This window comes from Thunnus albacares, chromosome 6 (assembly GCF_914725855.1).
Source record: "Thunnus albacares chromosome 6, fThuAlb1.1, whole genome shotgun sequence".
Lineage (NCBI taxonomy): Eukaryota > Metazoa > Chordata > Actinopteri > Scombriformes > Scombridae > Thunnus > Thunnus albacares.
This window is the reverse complement of record NC_058111.1, coordinates 18,813,054-18,833,962: the sequence shown is the minus strand read 5'-3', so window position 1 is coordinate 18,833,962 and position 20,909 is coordinate 18,813,054. Positions and strand designations below refer to the sequence as shown.

The 20,909-nt window shown below is 41.3% G+C and overlaps 1 long non-coding RNA gene across 1 annotated transcript; it reads left to right on the top strand.

Moving 5' to 3' along the window:
• The first annotated feature begins 587 nt into the window (after window positions 1–587).
• LOC122984699 lies at window positions 588–19,226 on the top strand. Its single transcript, XR_006403954.1, has 3 exons — window positions 588–1,280; window positions 2,014–2,126; window positions 17,221–19,226. It is a non-coding gene; the product is annotated as an uncharacterized LOC122984699 (long non-coding RNA).
• Window positions 19,227–20,909: the final 1,683 nt, after the last annotated feature.

Below are 20,909 nucleotides of genomic sequence, written 5' to 3'. Positions count from 1 at the left end.
ATCTGAATTAAGTGGCTAAAGATAGATAGTGATATATATTGTACAGATTTTAAAGCCATCTGAAGCAAATGTGATTTTGAGCTATATAAATGAAACTGATTTGACTTGACTGACTTGACCCAGAATAGAATAAAATAGGGAACATTTGACACTGACATTTGTTTTTTACACACATGCTAAAGTTGACTAGTTGACCATATGAAATGTCATTGCTTTAAGTCGCAATAAGCTCATTACTTCAACTATCTTTAATTTGAATTTCATCTGTAGCCTGGTGGTGTAGAAAAGTTCCCAACACTTCACACATAATACTTCCTAACACCTAATAGGTCAGAGGATGAAACGCCTCCTATGGGCGGGTGTAATCCCATTGGCCGCTATTTCTAGTGCCCGCCTTATTTCTCACAGAGATCTGCACCACCATTGGTCGAGGCACCTGATAGTCATCGTGCGTGTGAGGAGGGCGTCAGCAGTGACTTTTCCGGTTTGCGTCTGATTGGTCGGTTGTGGGCGTTGACGTCACGGCCCTGCCAGCTGATCGGAGTGAGAAGCCGGTTTGAAGAGAGGAGTTGGACCGGAGAGAGAGACCGGGGAGGGAGCCCCGAGGAGCAGCGAGCAGCACGGGGTGGGACCGGCCAACCGGATACTCAGCTTGGACCGTTTTTTACATTTGTCTTTTAATGGTTTAAACGTTAACACCGGGGGACACACAGTCTTGTCAGGGGGAACTTGCGAGCTTCGCGTCTCGTCGAAACCTCTGGAGGTGTCAGAAAAAAAAATTGATTGAGAGTTAAGGTGTGGCTGAGGGTTTCTGTGAGGCTTGTGCACTGAAAAATGTTACAAAACTGACTCTTTTTTACCGGAGAGTAGCCGCTCGGGCCTGAGACTCTTCTATCTTCCATTGGCTTTTAAGAATCTGCAGTCATTTTCATTACATAACAAATGTATTGCCATCTTGATGTGCGCACCTTTTGACTTAAAACGCTTGCAGTAGCCTGCATTAATTAGACTATTACGCAGTAAAGAAGTAAGTCGAGTAAATTTTTTTTTCTTACTGCTCGCTTTGGTTTCATAAGTCTGTGCAATGTAACGGACGTGGCAACTTTACAGTAGCCAGCCCTACTGAATGCCACAGGCAAACTGGGCGTGGGGGAAACAGCCCGAACAGAGCCTAATATTCCTCAAATCTTACCCAAGCACGGCTAAATTGCACATATTTGACATGATATAACCGTACCGGCAAGTGCCTCGGTGGAACCAGTGGATTTACCAGAACCAAAGTAAGTGCGACTGTCAAATACATTTTGCAAACTTTTTTAGCAGTGGTGACATTTAAAGGCCACGAGAGAGGGCGTGCCACGGTCTTATCTTATAAAGGCATTTTAGCATTTTTAACCATTCTGTTAAGACCCAGTATCAGTATAAATACAAGATAACGGGATGGTTTCTCGCTGTGAGCTGGTGTGTCGGTCGGCAGAGGCCTATATAAAGCTGTATTTTTCTATGTTATAGTGCGAGAATATTACTAGAATAGGATGGGACGGGTGTGTCTTTACCTTGGCAGAACGTTTTGGGGCTTTGAATGAATCTGAAGCCAGCAGTAGGGGGACATGAGAGTTGGTCTATATTACAGTAGTCTGCTCGACTTGTCAAAGAAGTGAAAATATCGAGGAGTCATTCGTCAGTCTTGCAATGGGTGTATGCCACAATAACTTAGTCATAATTGAGTGCACAGGCAGAGTGACCCTGTATAGTCTAATTAAGATAAGCTTTAAGTCGAGAGGAAAGCAGATAGAGTGAATTCCTCGAGGCCCCACCCTTTGCAGCGCACTATGGATGTGGAGAGTTGCCCCCACCTCCTCCTCCTCCTCCTCCTCCTCCTCTCTCTCTCTCTCTCTCTCTCTCTCCCTCCCTCTCTCTGTCTCTCTCTCTCTCTCCCTGTCTCTCTCTCTCTCCCTCCGCGTCATTCATTTCCCCTTTCAAGCTTGTCTTATGCTGTTTTTTCCTCCTCAGTATCTCCAGGTGCCTACAGTAGATTCAGAAAGACCGTCTGGTCTTATAACCAACTTTAGATCATGGGACCAGGACGTACTTCCAGGTATCTACGGACGTGTTAATTGATGGAGGTAAGGAGGGTTTATATTTGAGTCAACCTGTGGAATGTTTAGAGCTTTATTATAACAGTATAAAGGTATGTCTGGTTGTCTACTTAACTAATGACATTCAAGAAGTATGTCGATGAGAGAGTTTGGTGCACATTGTAGTTTTTATTCCTCATTAATGTGTTTTTAGCCTTTTTTGGTTACATTTTTGTTTGTCATTGCTTGCTTTTTTTTACTGGCACTCTACAACCGGAGTACACTCAGTTTTCTACCAAAGAATTTGAGCTTTGGAACCTGAGCTTTTGATAAGTTGTCATATTTTAACCCACTGCCTTCCTAAATGTTGAAATCTTTAAACGGAGATTGCATAAGCGAAGGTTCGAGGACCCTGAACACTGCCAATAAGATTACATAATTCCTGCCACTAGAACTCATAGAAAACCGGGGGGCAGAGTGCATAGACTGTCTAAACTTGCAGCAGGTTGATGGACAAAACACAGTAACTAATTCAGTAAGGTCTGGCTCCTGAGGAGCAATTCCCATTTCGTCTTTGCGTTCTGTTTAGCAACCGGTGGCTTTTTCCACCTGCATCCCATCTATATCAGCCAAAAGACAGCTCAGACTTTGTCGTCTCGTAGCTCTGCAAGGCATAAAAGCTCCTGATGGATATCTTGACCTTGTGCAAATCATGGCCATTTCTGTTGGCAGATGACTTGTCCCCCCCCCCCCCCCCCCCCCCTCCCAGATTGTAGTTCTGAGGGGTTCATTAAAGGCTCCTTTTTGCTGCCTATTTTTCAAGGGCCTATGCTGTACTGACAAGCTTACTTGGTTAAATTGCAAAAGTAACCTCTCCTCCTCCTATCCTACATGATGTCAAAAAGTAAATGTGCATTTCTGGCCGGAGATTCTCTGGAAATGCTTGTTAGCCGTACAGGGGCTCACTTCAGCTTTTCCCAGTTGCCTGCCCTTTCCAGAAGAGTGCCTGGCCTGCTGTAATTATCCACTCTTTGGCTATGAATAGTGAATTATACATGATGCTGCAGGCCAGTCAGAGTCCAGGCCACTGGACACATCTGGATTATCAGGATGCCACCATTTGAACTCTCAGACCCGTGGCTTTTTTTAAAAGAATTAGCCTCGGTGTTAATTATATCAGAGTCTCAGCACGTGTCCCACCCACGCTCCATGTAGGAAGTGCTGTGTTAGAACTAGTTTCACATGTAAGAGTGTGATGACGCATTGGCTATACCTCATTAACTTAGGTTATAATGATGCATTTTGAGTGTTAAAAGGACTGCAAAAACGATGTTAGAGTCTTGTAATTGTTTGAAGAGTTGTAGTGGTCTTTTGGTGGACTTCCACTGCTTGAAATATGATCCATGTTAGAATTGCACATCAATGTCATGTTTTTTGTGTGAAATAGGAACTGAATCTGCAACCTCAGTAGCTGCATTCTTGTAATTCAAGGGTTATTACTGTCAGTTTGTGAGGAATTAAATTACTTCTGAAACCCTCAGTTGAGTTGCTGTTCAGATGGCGGCCTTATTTGTACAGTACACTGTACCAACCAGTGCTGTTAAGAAGTTGCCACCTTATGCGCTCTTTCTCTCCTTCTCCCCTTTGCCATCTTGTTTGAATGTTTGCTTTGTCTGAGCTTTGATTGTTCAGCCACATTGGATTGACCTATGTATGTGTGTGTTAGTGGTTAGCCGGCACAGTTGTTATCTCTGCATGGCTAGATGTGATTAATACAGCCGTCCAGCAGTGACGTCCATAGCGCCACTCCCCAGACAGACACACACAGAAAGGGCATGTAAGAGGGGAGCAAGATTGGAATCTGATGTTTGCGCCGGTAATTTTATGTCCTTGTGCTCTAGAGTGAAATGTTAAATTATCCCAGTAGTCAGGATTTTGTGTGTACATGTGAATACATTTATCCATGTGTGTGTGTGTGCATGTGTTAGTGTGTGTTTTGAGTGTTTGTCTCATTTTACGAAAATATATGTGTATTTGTGGCTCAGCAAATTGGGAAGGATTTAGCCTGCAAGACCAGCAGGCTTTCAACTTAACTTTCCAAAATACCCGCAGAAAGATCTGGAACCGTTTTGCCCCATTATTGTTGCTGACATTGATCAAAACCAAAGAATATAAAAAATATGTCATTTGATGAGTCACTCCTCCTCTGCAAAGTTGAGCTTGTGAATGACCGGCTCATCAAGTGACCTGGTGTAACTGAGCAGGACTGAACATTGACTGTTATTGATGGCCAATCAAAGAGGGGAGGATCTGCGGTGGAAATGCGGTAGCTGCAGTGAGGTTGCACATTTTTATGGCCACACCCAGGCAGCCCATCAGAGGCTCTGAGCTGCTAGCTTTGACTAGCTTAGGCTGATTTTTAACACGCTTCAAGATGAGTACTGCATTTTTTTTAGTTGAATATTTAAATGTAAGTTGTAAGAGGTTAACAAGTCTAAGAATTGTAAGTGGTTTGAAAGGGTGTGTGTCTGCACTTGGTTAAGACAAGCAAAGCTCCTTGGCATGTTTCATTATGCTGTACATAGGTGTGTGTGTGTGTGTGTGTCATCTGATGGAGAGACAGATGTACTCTCTGTCTGTGCTTGTATGTGCACACAGTCACAGAACAATGATGTGTGGGTGTGTGCAGCACGGCTAAGTCTGAGATATAGTAGTTGGTGATGCAGCGCTAACTGTACTCCAACTGTGTCCCAGACTATATTTTAACTGCCTCATATGGAGAGAGACTGTCACCACCTCTCAGCAGGGCTGTGTGTGGTTTACCAAACCAGCCCCATGCTCATATGTACAACACATGTTGCACTGTGTGTGCTTGCCCACTGGGAAAGTTCTCTCTCTAGCAACAAAAATGCTAAAGTAACAACAAATGAATTGTTTTACCTACCTTGTTTAACCTAGAATTGTTTTACCTGGCGAATACAGAATACAGGCGTAATGAGGACTGGTTGGTAGCGTGATCGAGAGGTTGGTAGCCACTCTTATGGCAGGCTTAGGCTCAGAGACATGCAGGAAACCAGGAAGTTTCTACCCTGAGTTGCCGGCATTGACAGTAAAGGGTTGAGCCCTGTGATGATTACCGAGGATGTTCACCTCTGATATGTGTGTGTGTGCACATAGTGATCTCCTGAATAGATGGCATCCAGGTTTCGTTTTTCACACTTTTCTGTAGGTGACCCAGTTAAAGAACCGGGACTATTGTGCATTGTAGATTTTGTGCTCACGCTCATACGTAGATATAGCTAGAGCTAGTAGCCAGAGGGAACAGATACTTCTTTCAAGAAAGTAACCACAGCAGGTGGTGTTCAAGGAAAGAGACCTAAATGAAACATCATGGTAGGCTCTGGGTCTTAATTTATGGTTCTTCATTTGTGAGGCGTAGTAAGGTCTAGTCTGACGCTGGCATCAGTTGAGCTTAGCTATGACTGTATTAAGATTATTTTAGGCAGAAGCAATGCTGCAGCACACTCAGCTCTGGGCTGGTCTCTGCAGGGCCAGCGGCGAGGAGCTGTGGGCCTCTCGGCAGACCGGCTGGAATGTGGACCATATGTAGCAGGCATCCCAGGAATGTAACTTGGCCTTGCTGAACTGACCAACCTAAAGACACAGAGAGACTGGAGCAGGATAAGGAGGAGAGGAAGGGATAAAATAAAGGTAGAGCAAGGAAGATGATATTAAAGGACAAAATAGATCACGTAAGGGAAAAAAGCTATGAAGAAGAAGAGAGCTAAACGGAGCGCATGAGAGATCAGTGTAGGAAAGATTGGAGAGTGGAGAGAAGCGAAAGAAAGGGGCAATGGACAGGCCAAAGAGACACAGTACTAAAGACAGGTAGATGCATACTCCAAAAATTCTGGTACAAATGATTTAGTCAAATTTTTTTCGACCAGCGGTCTTCATCAGGGTACTGCAGACAGAAGGATTTGTGAGTGTGAGATGGCTTTGTTAGTGTGGACCACACTGGTGTTATCAATGTACCAATAATCAGAAATTGGTGACAATAAATGGACGTAAAAGTATTATTACTTGTTAATTAATACCACTTGTGTAATCCATTATATCTTTTTCTGTATGCAGCATCTATGATCTATGATAAAGAATGAGCTCCAACTATGTCATCTGAAACAATTAATCAATTAGCCAATTGACTAACTGCTGGTTTCCAGCTTCTTAAATGTGTGGATTTGCAGCTTTCTCTGTTTCAAATAATTTTAAAATTTAATACCTTTGAGTTTTGGACATTTTACTATCTTTTTCTCCATTTCATAGAGAATAATAAATTAATCTATTCATCAAAAATTAATTAATTAACAGATTAATCAATAATGAAAATAACTGTTGCAGTCCTACCTTATTTTTAAGTGTCCCACACCTCATTAACTGAAAATGTAAGAAAAACATTTTTTTTTAATAATTTAAAATGTCTTGTAAATGTCATATTCAATGTATTAAATAAACACATGTATAATGTAATAGAGGATATGTTATAGGCTGTGGATGAGTGTCGGGTCATAAGGAAAATGGCGCAGAGATGGGGTCGTTCTTCGTGGGGCATCAGACCACAGTGTCCTTCCAGCTCGCTAACTCAGGGTGAATGTCTCTTTCTCGTCTCTGTTAGCTTAGCACGCGCTGCTCTCTGGCCATCTGGGTACAGCTGGGGCAAGAACGGCAGGAAACACACTCGCACACAGATACACACACTTATACAAACATTCCTTTTTTTTTTTTTTTTCTAATGTAACATACCTCGGCCATGCCTCCTCCACACACATACACACCCTGTTCGACTGAATGGGATGAGTCTGTGGTTGAATGGCAGTTGCCCTCCACTTGCCAAGCAAACTGTCATCAGCTTATCATTTCATCTTCTGTCAGTGTGATAGATCTTAATCCTTTTCCATCTAATGAGAAATTTAGTTCATAAACCTGTGAACCACTTAACCAAATTATGATCTCTACATCGTGCGGGGACCCATCCATATTAACACTGTAACCTTCTATGGGTCCTTATCTGCAACTGGAGACGACAGACTAAAGACAACTTGGTTTGGACTAATGTTTTAATCCAAATGTCCAGCCTTTGGACTTGTAGATGTACTGTGACATGCTCACCATTATCGTCATGTTTGTGAATCCATAACACCACAAGGCTACGTAAGCCACTGATGCAACGGGCCTTGCACTTCATAACTTTTAGCATTTTTTAATGCTTAGTCTAGTGACATCTGCACCCCAACTGGACTCTAGAACTCCTCTAAAAGGCATCATGGACCCCTTTTCAGACTTGTAGATTAGAACAGCCCTATACTCACAGACTTCCCAGGAATGCACGTGAATGAAAGTCCGGCTACTACTTAAAGGTGCCCTGTGGTGTTTTCTTTTAAACAAACAAAATTTGATATTTACGCTCAGTGTTTCTCATTGTGTTTTGGTCATGTTTGTTTATCCTTAAGGACAATTTTAAAAATATATTTTAAATTGTTCATTGTATACATAAATGTTTGTTTGCTAGCAGTGTCTTTGTTGGTGCATTGCTACCAACTGTGCGTGAGAGGAATAGTGTGAAACTGGCGGCAGGATTGTGTATCTTGGCGGCCGCATACTCATGCGCATGCATGTACATGCTCAAAAAAACATTGCCTGACAGTGCTACTAGTGGTCTAAAATCCACTGGGTATTTTTAAACCAGGGTGAAAGTTTGGCTTGTTGCATGTCCCTTAGTTTGGAGTGGACCAGTGAGGGGTAGAAGCAGGACAGAAACCAAGGTTTCCCCCAGGTTTTTATAATGGAGGGTGGCCACCTAGCCTGAAACAAAGACCAGCTCCGTAAACATGCTTAAAAAATTCATGTCTTTGATGAAATAAAACACTGTCTCTGGGAAAAAATGCAGATGTGCTATTTCATACAGATTAGGCCGTCACACCTAGCTAAACTGATCCTTATACGAATGGGTCAGGATTTTGGTGACATTCAGCCACTAAATGTTGCCTGGAAATAAAGACAGATGGGGGTTCAGAGAGCCAAATTTGTTTTCCTTCTTTTTGTTCTTTGTGTTTAACAGTAGATCACATCTTGTTGATTGCTGCATTACGTGCCTTTGACTGTTTTGTACCAGATAGCTTTTGATGCCAATTGCAGTAGTGAGACTTTTCCTTTTTTTACTCCAGAGAGTAAAGGGTGAAACAGTCACCTCAAAGAGCAAACTTGGCACTATTGGCAGGTAGACAACCCGTGGTTTGTATTTTATTTCATGAGGAAGTGGCATTGGGCAGTGGAGCAATGTTCATGGTCTAAAGCATGTTTCAATCCTCTGTATCTTTTTCTCTTTCTCTGGAGGGAGGATGGGCGGGGCAAAGGGATGACACTGAGGAGATTCTCGGGATTCGTACCACGCATGGGCAGCTGCCACTTCTTATTCATTTGCCCCGCAGGCATTTCCTGTCTTTCAGCAAGCTAACTAAACTGCTGGTTAGAGGGGGAGGGCGACAAAGGATATATATACAGAAAGAAAGGGAGAGAGAATGAATTCATGGGGACTATAGGGGCATTTAGCCAAAGCAAGGGATGGACACAAACAGATACATAGAGAGAAACAATGTACTCTTTGACACACTTCTTCCCAGTGGTAGGAAGAGAGATGACAGCCGGAGGAAGCACACAAATCTTTTCTTTATGTTGGGCCCCTTTAGCCAGCGTTCACACCCCTACCTCCACCCCTCTGTTTCTGTATCTCCCTATCTCAGGAGCTCTCTCATTCTCTCTCTCTCTGTTCAGTTATATTTTCCAGAGGAGGGGTTGATGCTCTGTGTGTGTGTGTGTATGTGTGTGTAGATAATCTGACACGCGGTGTCCTTCACAGGAGCTTGCATCAGACACACACACACACACGTACGCAGATACGCAGTCATGCTGCGTCATTGTCTCATCTCTGCGTGGTAGGTACCAGGTTGTCTGCTTCTCACTTCATGACATCACTGGGGCAGAAACCACCCAGCCTCTCTCTTCCTATATATACACACGCACACACACACACACACATACGCTCACTCCATACTGTTCCCATGCATTCCTGTTTCCAGATGCTCAGTATAAAATCCTGTTAGACGCTCTGTGAGACTTAACCGAAAGGGTCATTTCCTCTTCCTCTCTCCCACCTGCTGAATTCCTGCCAATTGACATCACCTCTTCCTTGAGCAAATGCCATCATGCAACAAGCTGTGCTCAGTGGATCAAAGGGAGTTGCAAAATTTCGCACGTGTGGATAATGACTGTAGCATAAATGCTGTCAGGTTGTTGTGTTTGGATGTGTATTTTTGGAGCAAAAATGCCTTGTTGAGAGATGCAACAATGTGGCTGAATCACTTGTTTATGCCATGTTTCATGGGCCCCACCCTTAGTGATGTCTTTCTCTGCATATTCCCCCTTCTCTCACCCCCAACCCTCCAACTTCAGCCCCCAAATTAGAAGAAAACCTTTTATTACCGCACTTTAGGAGATGACTGGATGTTTCCTACCAGGGGAACAGCTGTACTAGACAAAACTCTTATGAGGAGCACATTAGCTTTTTACAGGGCTTCAGTCCACGCTTGAAGAACGTCTGACGCACGTTCCTGTTTTCTACTACTGAAACTTGTTGTTCCACATCCAGCTGTAACTGGTTTCATTCTGAATCATTAATTCATTTCCAGATAAACAGCAGCCATGGGCAAAATAGAGATTATACAGTATAAATGCATGGGTTTCATGCACATGCGCGCACTCTCCTCCCCTCCCCTGTCAAGTGGCATTTCATAATTCACATGGCGTGCTGTGAGAGAACGAGCTGGTCGTACAGGGCGTGGACTCCCCCCCCACCCCCCCAGTGCTCATTCATATACCTCATACACACGCACTATCCCTCTTTCATACACTCACAATGATCAAGAAGTCAGCAGTACGTATGATGAACATATTCTGACAGAGTGCTAGTGTTAGCATGCCTCTCCACCAGAATTACCCTTCAGCAATGTTTAATTTGTGTGTGTGTGTGTGTGTGTGTGTGTGTTTGTTTGTATGTTTGTATGTAAATGTGTCTTGAAATTCATTCCCTTTCTTCTCACTAATCCCATTCAAAACTGTAGGAGGAAAGCAAATATATTGATCTATTGTTGACTTGAAAGCAATTTGTTGTGGCCTTGGGAGAAAGATTATGGGGGTTGGGTGTGCACATATGATTGAGTGCAGACCTGTCCAAATTGGGACTATGGCACACTACGCTTTCAGTGTGTGCGCTTTATCCACCTGAACCATGTGCACATATACTGACATGCACACCAAGGATTGGATTTTAATAATCATCTTTGCTCCAAGTAGTTTTTACTAGTCGTCCGTAATTTAAACATTTAATGCAGCTGTAAATAGAGTTTATAAAATCTTAGAGCACCGCAATCACAGACATGGATCCTTGATTATATGTGGAGGAGTGCATGCAAATGGACAAGGTTAACAGTATCAAAATACCTACACTGATAGTCATGCCTTTGTGCAGCAGATGTGCCAAGGTTTTCCCTAAGGAAAACTGATTTCACAAGAACTCAAGACCGAAGGAAGCATTTTTATTGGTCGAGCTGGATTTGTGCTTTCAGTGGCATGATTGAGCACTGGCTGTTTTTTACAGCATCTATTGTTAAAGATCCCCTCCAGACTTGTTTTAAGATGTATATGAAAGACTCTACTTTGAATAATAATTTGTGTCTGGTTTTTCCACAAAAAAGACAAATTACCTTGTTCAAATCCTTAAAAGTACATCTAGTCCTTCTCCCTCATTAAAAATTCCAGAAACTATAAATATATAAATATTGTTAATTTCAGAAGTTTAACTGTTGGGCACAAAATGTCTCCTACGTCACTATCAAGTCCATTCTCAGTGTTTGTGCACTGGAGGTTTCAAGTTTCAACATCACACTTGTGTAAGTTGAATATTGGACCATGACTGGCTTCCAATATTTGTGATGTCACAAATCACGCTTGTAGGCCCACTCCTTTAAATCAGATTTTCAATGAGCAGAGAGAAACTTTCCACTTTCAGTAGATGAATGTGAAAACAGCCTCCCAGTGTCAAACTGTGCACACACATCATTCTACACAGTGAAGCTCAAACATCCAACTGTAGGAACAAGAAGAAAAACACATTTTTGAGTGGAGGAGGATTTTACATATTATAGATTATAGGCAGAGTTTAAAAGAAATGCTAGTTAAAATATGTTTTGGATTACTTTTGTGGCTTTGATTGACATTTATCATGTTTCCTAGGCCTTAAATAGCAACTTTATCTCTCCAAGCAAAAATTAAAGTGGTTTTGGACTCGTAATAATATGATCATTACTCCTATAAATATTTTGGATTGAGACCATAACTTTAAAGTACTGGATCACGCAAATTTAATGTTTATATTTTATGTGTTGACAGATTTTTTTTTTTATTATTATAGAGGTTAGTTCAAGATGGGGAAAACTGAACTTGGATATGTTTGATTGTTATGGTGGTATTGAACTAATTAATCTGGGGCGTGCCGTAAGCATGCTATTTTAAAGCTAACATTATGGCTGTTCTGCCAAGCTTGCGGCTTTCAAGGGAAAAATATTTTAGATATCAAAAGAGACGAAGGCTGGGTGATGTTGCTTGTGAATTGGATATTGTTGATGCCTTCGGAGGGCAGATAAGAGGCTTGTCAGAATCTGTTGCAAAGCTGCTCTCATCCTCATAACACAGAAAGCACAAACGTAAGATTATCCAGCCCTTATAGAAAACAATAATGGTATACTCAATTGAAGTATTAGCTGCACATTTGGCTTTCATCTTAGAGAGCTAGTCGCTAGTATCTCCATGTTAGCTTTTTGCTGTTTCATGTTGCAGGAGAGACATTCAGCTTATATTACCACTTATGATTATCACACTTAAACGGTGCAAATGTAACAATTCAGACTGGATGCATTTTTTTGCAATAGATTTTGGACTTGAAACGGCATTCTTGAAATGATTCATGGGGCTTCCCATTCTTTCATGTTGGCCAAGTCATTCCCTGCACAGCCCTTTGGGATATATTGTCGTTGGCAACTGTCCATTCTCCATCCTCTAAATATTTTTTTAGTCATACTTCAGCAATTAGATATCAGTCAAATTTACAGAGAAAGGCCATTACTGCTCAAAGCATGCCCACAGCCGCCTCCATACAAGTTCAGTTGCGCTGGAAACAAACAAGGGTGTTTTCCATCTTTTGGATGGAAAAAGTTAAAGTGTTACTTTTAGCCAAACTCACTTCAGTTTCAACTTTTGCCCGCAAACTAACCCTTGCGTCCACTAAACACCTTTTGGCTCGGTCTTTATCCAAGTGTGAAGTGTGTGCAAGAGCTTAACAGATATTTAGTCCATCTGTCTCCAAAGCCGTCACTGTTCTGACACGTTGCTGCTTGCCTGTGAGTTTTTCTTTTGTGTGGACTGGTTAGGCTGTAGAACTGAATTGCACCTCTGGGATAAATAAAGTCGTCTGAATCGGAGTCTGAATCTGTACTGCCTTCGGAAAAGCTTAAAACACCTGAAACACAAATATAGATGCGATGTTTCTCTTAGCACGTTAACCTACCAGTATGACTTAATTTGAGAACGGTAGGCCTTGTTCTCCATGGTTTAAGTTATCGGCTGCACACAGCCAACTGTGCTTGAATCACTCATACACACGCACCGTGTGCTCCTTGTGTGTTTGCGTGTTTGTGCGTACACACTCCGAAGAGCCATTTTCAGCCTGTTGCTTAGGCTGACTGTAATTGTCCTGGGAATCGTCAGCTCTGTGTAATAAATCACTCCTCTGGTACACTGTGTTCTCCTTTCTGGAATGGCCTCTGTGTGTGTGTAGAGAGCATGCTTTACATATCGTGAGCAGAGAAAAAACATAGCTAAGGAATAATAGGGGCTGAAATTACATTTACAAGAAAAAAAAAACTTTCTGTCACAACAGGTTTTTTTTTATTTGCCAGAGGCATAACTTCATTTTTTATGCCATGGGAAAAAACAAACAATACATGTAATTATTGTGTAATGAGGATGTAAATTAATTCCATGTAGTCCTTTTTTTGTTTTGTACCTTTTGATGCTCATTCTTTTATTGCTGTCAATTTTCCCTTTAGCCTTGCATGTCCAGACAGGTAACTAGTCCTATAGTCTGGATTTTTTATTCAAATGTCCACACAAATGCATTTTAAGTCAATGCTGTGTGAAAATGATTGCAGATTGCATCAAGGTAAAATAATTGTAGTATGATAATGTCCAAAGAAGGGATGGTTTATCTTAAATGAAAAAAGGTGTCATAATGTTCTTTTTTTTTACCCTGCCTACTGCAGGTGAAAATGGTGTGTATGGGTGAGTCAAGTTCTCAGTCCTCTAGAGTGTCACATTTCCAGCCAATGCTACAACTTCACTCAAATTCTTCAGCGTACAGAAGATATTTGTGCTAGCTGGGGTTAGTGAGCAATTTGATTCTAAATATGAAGTGCTCCTTTCATTGTACAAGGCCAGAGGGAGGCTTGTTGTTTCACCTCGTGTCATATCAGGGATATTACATGGTCACCAGCCTGTTTTATGTAGCCGTGGCGATCTCTGACCTTGCTAGTGTTTGCTGCTCCCTTTTCATCATCCTTTTCTGTCCATTCTTATTCCTTTTATCTGTTTACCACTCTCACCAGCCTTTCGTGAAACTGTAATCTTCTTTCAGTGTAAATATAAAAAGAAACTTATCATCTCACTCATCCTCACTAGTAACAAAGGCCAATAGAGCTATCAGGTGCCTCTTTACAAATTTGCCCAATGAGTTCCAAGGAGGTGCCTTTTTCCCTGGATCCCATCTTCAATATTACATGCCCACAATGGATTCCTCCAGATTCAGTACAAGATCTAGGCCCACAGCCCATTCAGAAAATCTTACTAGTCTCAGTGGAAGAGGATCGTACGGTCACATTGAGAGGGTGTGTGTGTGTGTGTCTGCCGTCCAGAGCTTTCCGCTGTTGCTCAGAGCAGCGTGGGGTTCATTGAGTTTCCAGGGGTTGCTGGGTTCGCGGTGCTGCTGAGAGCTAGTTTGCCCAAAGTCCTGTCCTTGAACTGTGAAAGAATATGCTGCTAGGGAAAGGCTTTTCAGACTGACTGACTGCAATAGTTGAAGTCAGGCCAGCTGAATGGAATCCAGGCAAGACAAATCCAGGGCTACTCGTAAGTATTACACAGTGGCCAGCTGAAAGGGGATGTTAAAGTGGTACATCACGTAAAGGGTTTTCTTGTCACTTTCAATCTCTTACACTTGATCTAGCCATTGTTAAACTTTCAAAACTATTTTGTAGCAAAGACGATGATGGCTCAAATTGGCCCCTCTTAAGGGCTTCATCCTTCTACCAACATTTCTTAAACTGACATTTACTGGGATGGAAATTTAGGGGGTTTTCTCAAGGTGAAATAACAAAATACTTGACATGTTGGTGAAGCAGTCCCGCACACCCAAGGGAGTGGAAGTGTCTCAACTGCAAGGAAAATTCCTTCATTCAGCCCTGTATGGCTGCTGTAAACTGAACTGCCCCACAGGACAAGAGCTGTTTTCTATCAGGAGTTCTAGGCTGTAACCAGAGGCCGAGCTATCTAGCTAGCAAAAACTTCTGTATTCAATTATAGCGAAAGCAGAGAGAATGCTAAAACAGTAGGCTGGCATGTGTGATACTGGTACGCACGCGCGGCTTGTTTGTTTATGCGTGCACGCACTTTTTTTTTTTTAAAAACGCCGTAAACCGCAGTATTCACAAATAAGGACAAAAGAATGTTATAAAGTTTTTTCTCTCTGGTATCTTTTTCTCTGCCTTTCCCCAAAACCTCCTCACCTCTCTCCCACAACAAGTTCCCCTAAATGCCAGCACAGAAAGAATCAGAATCTGATTTAGAAAGAAGGAGTGTGTGTGTGTTATTGTGCCAAGCGGCAACCAGCATGGCCAAAAGCTGAAGCCAATGTGGAAGCACCTTAAGACAGAGCACCAGTCACGGTTGCTAGATGTTGGCTCCAAAAAAATCTCTAACTGCATAAAATTCCATTGAAAAGGTCCCAAATTTTCTTCTGAAATGCAAAATTATTATTTTTTTGTCATCAGAAGTTAACGCCTTGCTAATGTGTGAGAATCATTGTTTTATTAAGGAGGCATTTAGATGTAAACAGCAATATGTTTCAGGGTGTGTTTGCTTGATTGACAGGTGTCTCATCTTATTAGCCTCACTGTAAATTTGGATCTTCTAGCTTCACTGACACAGATGGTAGAAAGCAACAAATTGAAATGAAAGCTTGAAATACGTCCATCTTTTTCTTCAGGTTATGGAGTATATATGGTGCCTGTTGGCTGACCTACAGCAGTTCTTCACTGGCAAGCTTTATGTCCTCATGTACCAACTAAAGCTGCCAGCTGAAGAACTGTTGTGGTCGGCTCTTTCCTGCACTGAAGACCCATCCGTCCCCAGGAGTGACATGAAGATAATGATGATAAAAATTAAATCATAGTCCATCCCTGCGTGAAAAATGGTTACTTATGCAGCATGTTCATGTGTTCAGATTTGTACCATGACACCTGCTGTATCATGTAACAAAAGCATTGCATCATGGAACTGCAGGCTCATTTCAGTCATTCTGCATTAGTTTTTATGATAGCTATGCAGTTTAGTGTTTGTTTTTAATGATGTAATTATAATGTTGTTGTACAGTGTTTGCACAATTTCAGGTTTCACCTTGCTTGCATCACCCCAAAAACACATTTTACTCAACCATCAGCAATCACATTTAAGATTTTTTTTTTTTTTTTTTATTTCAGGTTGGAAATACGGCTCCTGGTTAAATTTTAAAAGGAAAAACAAACAAAAGTGAAATTTCACTTGAAAATAATCCTTTTGGTGTTGAAACGCAAACACCAAAAGTTGAAGCCTTGGCTGAAAATCAATTTAAAGAACAAATATGGCCAAGTAGTTCCACTTACTGTCTTTTTACATTTAAATCAGAAATAGTCAGAACATTTTTAATTGCTGGCTGACTGCTAGGGGTGTTTAGTGAACACTGAAACAAACCCAAAAGAAATATAACTTGGATAAGAAATAAATAAACAGGTGGACAGCTGAAGTCTGCTGTCATCAGCATACTTCTGCTTTTACTCCTCTGTGTCACGAGAGATGCATAACATTTCTCTTCTGTAACAACCCTGAGTGCCATGCAGAAGAGCACACACAGAAATACAGACATACATCTTGCCTGTGACCCTCAGCAGTCATAAATCGAACTTCAAGAGAGAGGGCAATGCCCAGAGCAGGATATGAGAGCGAATGTGTCCCTTTAAAAGCTGCCAGCCAGAGTCGAACAGAGGGAAGGAATGTTCTGGGGCCTTAACAAAACCAGATGCCCCAGCTTACGCTCCCTCGCACACATGCTCTCTGTTGCCTTCTCTCGCTCCTCTAGCTCTTTCTTTACACCACAGATGGAACCGCGAACTGGGTAGACTCCTTCCTCAGGCTGTCTGCAGTACATCATCCTCTTTGTGGACTACCTTTAGCGTGGTCTGGCTCCCAGGTCACTGTCTTTGTCCCAATCTCCTTATCGTCTTGTCTGGTCCTCTTTGCCTCTCTGTCTTCATGCTTGGAAGACCTTTTCCTCATCCCCCTCCACCCCCACAATCCTCCCTCGCTCCAGTGACACACACACACGCACAGGGAATGCCCAAAATGGGATTATTCCACTCTCTTTCCTGTACATCCTCTTCAGGTAGCACTGCCAGTACTCTGCATTAATGCGCCATAACAGCACATATAAAGGTCATGCCTTGACCTTGTGTGTTGTGTAGGTTTGTTTCAGGTCAGTGACTTGTCTGCCTGATCCGCTCCCAGGGAAGCAGCCTGTGCATGCATTAAGAGATTGCGGACAGAGAAATGCATGAGGCTCAGAGGAGAAGCACCTGCAGTAAGAGAGGTCCACCTGATGCAACAGGAAAGAAGCCTTTTTCTTTTTCTACTCATATGTTTGGATGCATGTATCTTCCAAATCCAGATGTGCCACACCCGTGCCACTCGATCCCCAGTGGCCCCTACCTGTGCCTGTGCCTGTGCCTGTGCCAGCTGCTCTGCCAGCTGTGGGTGAGCAAGGGGAGCAGCGTCACAGAAAGAGACGAACAGACAGCTGCTGCAAACAGAAAGACGGAGGAGCATCGTCAAAAGAGGAGGACTGAGTCAACCTACACGCCATCAGTCATGTTATATTTATTATTAGCGCACAGTCATTTTACAGCATAGAACCTATTATTAAATCTAAAGCATTTGGAATTTGATTCAAGGCTGTATAATTATCCAGCCTTAAATCAAATTCCAAATGCTGCTGTACACTGCTGTAAGAAATGTCAGGCAATGAATAAAAAAAATGTTTTCTGTTTAACAATTTCACTGCAAAGTAAGCTGCAAATATTTTGTCTCTTGACATTCATCAGTCATTTTGCATCCAGCTGGGAGTTCAGCCTCACATGTTGGGAGCTGGACTACAGCACTTTAGTGTTCCAGGCTCCAGGCTTATGGTCTTAGCTAACACACTTCCTGTTGGAGACATACATTATACTGCCAGGGGGAACATAAACAATAATCTTCTTACGGTGTGAGCTGCTCTGTCAGCTGTAAGCAAGCCCTTACTCCTTACTAGCAATATACAGTATCTGAAGATGACATTGTGATTAATAATATAATGTGGTAATGTGGTGCAGTCTTCTTCAGTCACCTGGCACTAGGCATTTAGTCAAACATTTAAATGTTGCTTTAGTTTGGACTTAAATGATTAGTATCAGATAGTCCAGTATTTGTCTATGACGACTCGTGAAACTTAAGTGTTGAGTTTTTGTTGATTTTTCTTTAGATTAATAATTAATTTCTGGCTAAACCTGCACTGATATTGAGTATTTAAATTTACTTTTAATAGCAGAAAACACTTTTTTACACACATTTTGACTTGTTGAAGGAAAAGAAGAGGTGTAATCAATACCATTAAAGATAGCTTTTTTAGAAGTCCCAGCAAACCATGTCAGTGAGCAAGCATTCATAGTACCAGGGCCACTGAAAACTGAAAACACCTGAATGGTATGCAGTCATAATTAACACTATTAATTACACCTGTGCCTTTCCTGCTATGATATGTCAAAACATCTGCTGTGAAAAGGCAAACTTTTAAATCTTGCAGTCGTTTCATCAACATCAGGCAGGCATCTGCTGAGGGTTAGTTAGCTCACAAACAGCTCAGCAGGCTATAATCTCTCTGAGCTATTGAAGGGCTGCTTGAACTCAGTGAGAGATAAAGTCAGAACGAGGCAGAGGAGGAAGATCATTTTCTTCATATCTGTAAAGACGAACATAAATCATTAAAAAACATACAGTCAAGTGAAGTCCCATCAGTCTATAGTTAAGTAGTTTTATATTTAAAAGTCTTGTGGTTTCCGTGTCATGTCATCTTGACTTAGTTTTATAGTTTATCAGTTTGAATTATTGTGTCATTAAAAGCCAAAGGTTGGAGTAGCGCATGGACACAGAGGACTCACTGAGAGAGTTTTTCCTCCAAAGATAGGGTTGCCAGCGCCCTTTGGAGTATGTAATACCAGTCACATCTTTGCACAGCATGTATAGACATCAGGCTGTTGACTTTGACCCGAACCTGTTCTTAGACAAACTTCATCTGTTCAAATTAATCTGGCCCTCACAGAGAAGGTCAGAGAAACTTCCCCACAGTCTTTTCAAGTAGATAAATCTAACTCAGCTCTCTCTCTGCTGAGATTCCTCCGCAGCATATCTATATAAGATCTGATCTATGTACTTTATCACTTGAGTCTCAGTGGTGATTTCAGTGTAATGCTAATGGAACGATGGGGAATGTGTTTTAGTATACTTTCAAATACAAAGTCAGAATAAAAGTCTAATGGATAAAATGCATATATTGTATATTTTTGTAAAATTTGTGCATGTCAACATTTTCTGTAGGAATGAATAAACTGCAAATGAGCAGAATGTTTTTTCAACACTGAAGTATTCTCTGGTGTAGTGTCTGCTGCACAGTCCTTGTTCACCTCTTAAGTCAAAGCAGGAAGAAGCTCCAAGGCCAGGTCTGAAGAGGTTTACAAACGTCTCCTTAACTCTTCCCTGTGGGTGAAATCATGTGAAAGCTGCTTAGGCAGATGATCCCTGCCTCGACGGCAGCTGGCAGTGAGATCCTTGGGAGTGCACCTGACTCAATACTGGTGGTGACGAAACCGCAGCCTGTGGCGCAGCGTGCTCCCACAATCCTCCATGACCTTTAGCCCCGCAGGGAAAAGTGTATCTTATGGCTCAAATCGAGCAGGAACTAGATCTCACACACATACTCACACTTGGTGCATTAATCACCATTAAAATTATCTAATTACACATAATGTATAAGCTTTTAATCTGTTATAAATGTAGCATTATAGTCAGTTAATTGGATTGTTCAAGAATGTGCTTTACACAGTTTTACACAGTGATAATGAGTGGTGTTTTACACATGTTTAACCTTAAATTCTATTAAACACAATGTTATGTTGAAAAAAAGAGTTAATTCTCTGACCAATTAAATTGCAAGTGAATAAACACTTTCTGATTTTTCTTTTTTCAATTAAGTTTTCATCACTTTTACAGCAATATATATACAGTATATATCAGTGCTGTCCATCAAAACAACAAAGCACTCAAGTCCAAGATCAAACACAAGAAGCAAATGCACACTTACATAAGAAAAAAAAAAAGAGCAATAAATAAAGATTTTTAAAAAACTAAAAAAAAAGAAGAGACAATTACATCATATAATCACTTTTTACATTTTATATAAATATAAATAAACACTAAATAAATAAAATAACATAAATCAAGAGTCAGCTATATGATATATAGTAAGTGATACATGAAGTCATGTAGATGTGTTAAATTAATCATGCATGGCTCTCCAGACAAGTCCAGACAGACCTTCAGCTGTTGACTGATTGGATAATTCATTGGAAAATGATTCCATATTTTTGGAAACTTAAAAGGTTTAAGTTGTACAAAAAGCTTCATTAGAGATCAGACATTACATTTTGAATCCAGTCAAGTCAATTTTATTCATATAGCCCAGTATTACACACCACAAAGATACCTCAGGGACCTTTATAATCTGTACAGCAATAAAACATCCTCTATCCTTAGACACTCGATCCAAATAAGGAAAAACTCCCTTTAAAAATACCTTCAAATAGAAGGCCTTTTATCAGTTATCCACATTTGCAAAATACATTTTTCTTGATTCACTGTTTTCTAATCTGGGAGAAGATGGAAAACTATGTGCTCTCTACTGAATGTCTGCATTGTTTGATCAGTAGCCCATTCGGTGATATCAACAGGTTTCCCCTGGTTTCAACAAAGCAATCTTATAGATTTGTGGTGTTGCAGGGTGATAAAGTTAATAGATGCCCACTGATACTATAAACACAATGTATTCTCTGCACTCACTTACGGCAACTCATCTTTTTATAGGTCAAACGAAATCAAATGCGAAGTGGAATGTAATAGTCTGCCGGCTGCTGTCACTTATATTATCATATGATGAGTTAACTGTATTTTGTCTTCTATTTGAAGAAATTAAAAGTCTTGATTCATCTGCGGCAGCTGCTTAAGGACATTCAAAATGTGGGGAAGGGAAGTTTGTCTGTGTAAGCTCAA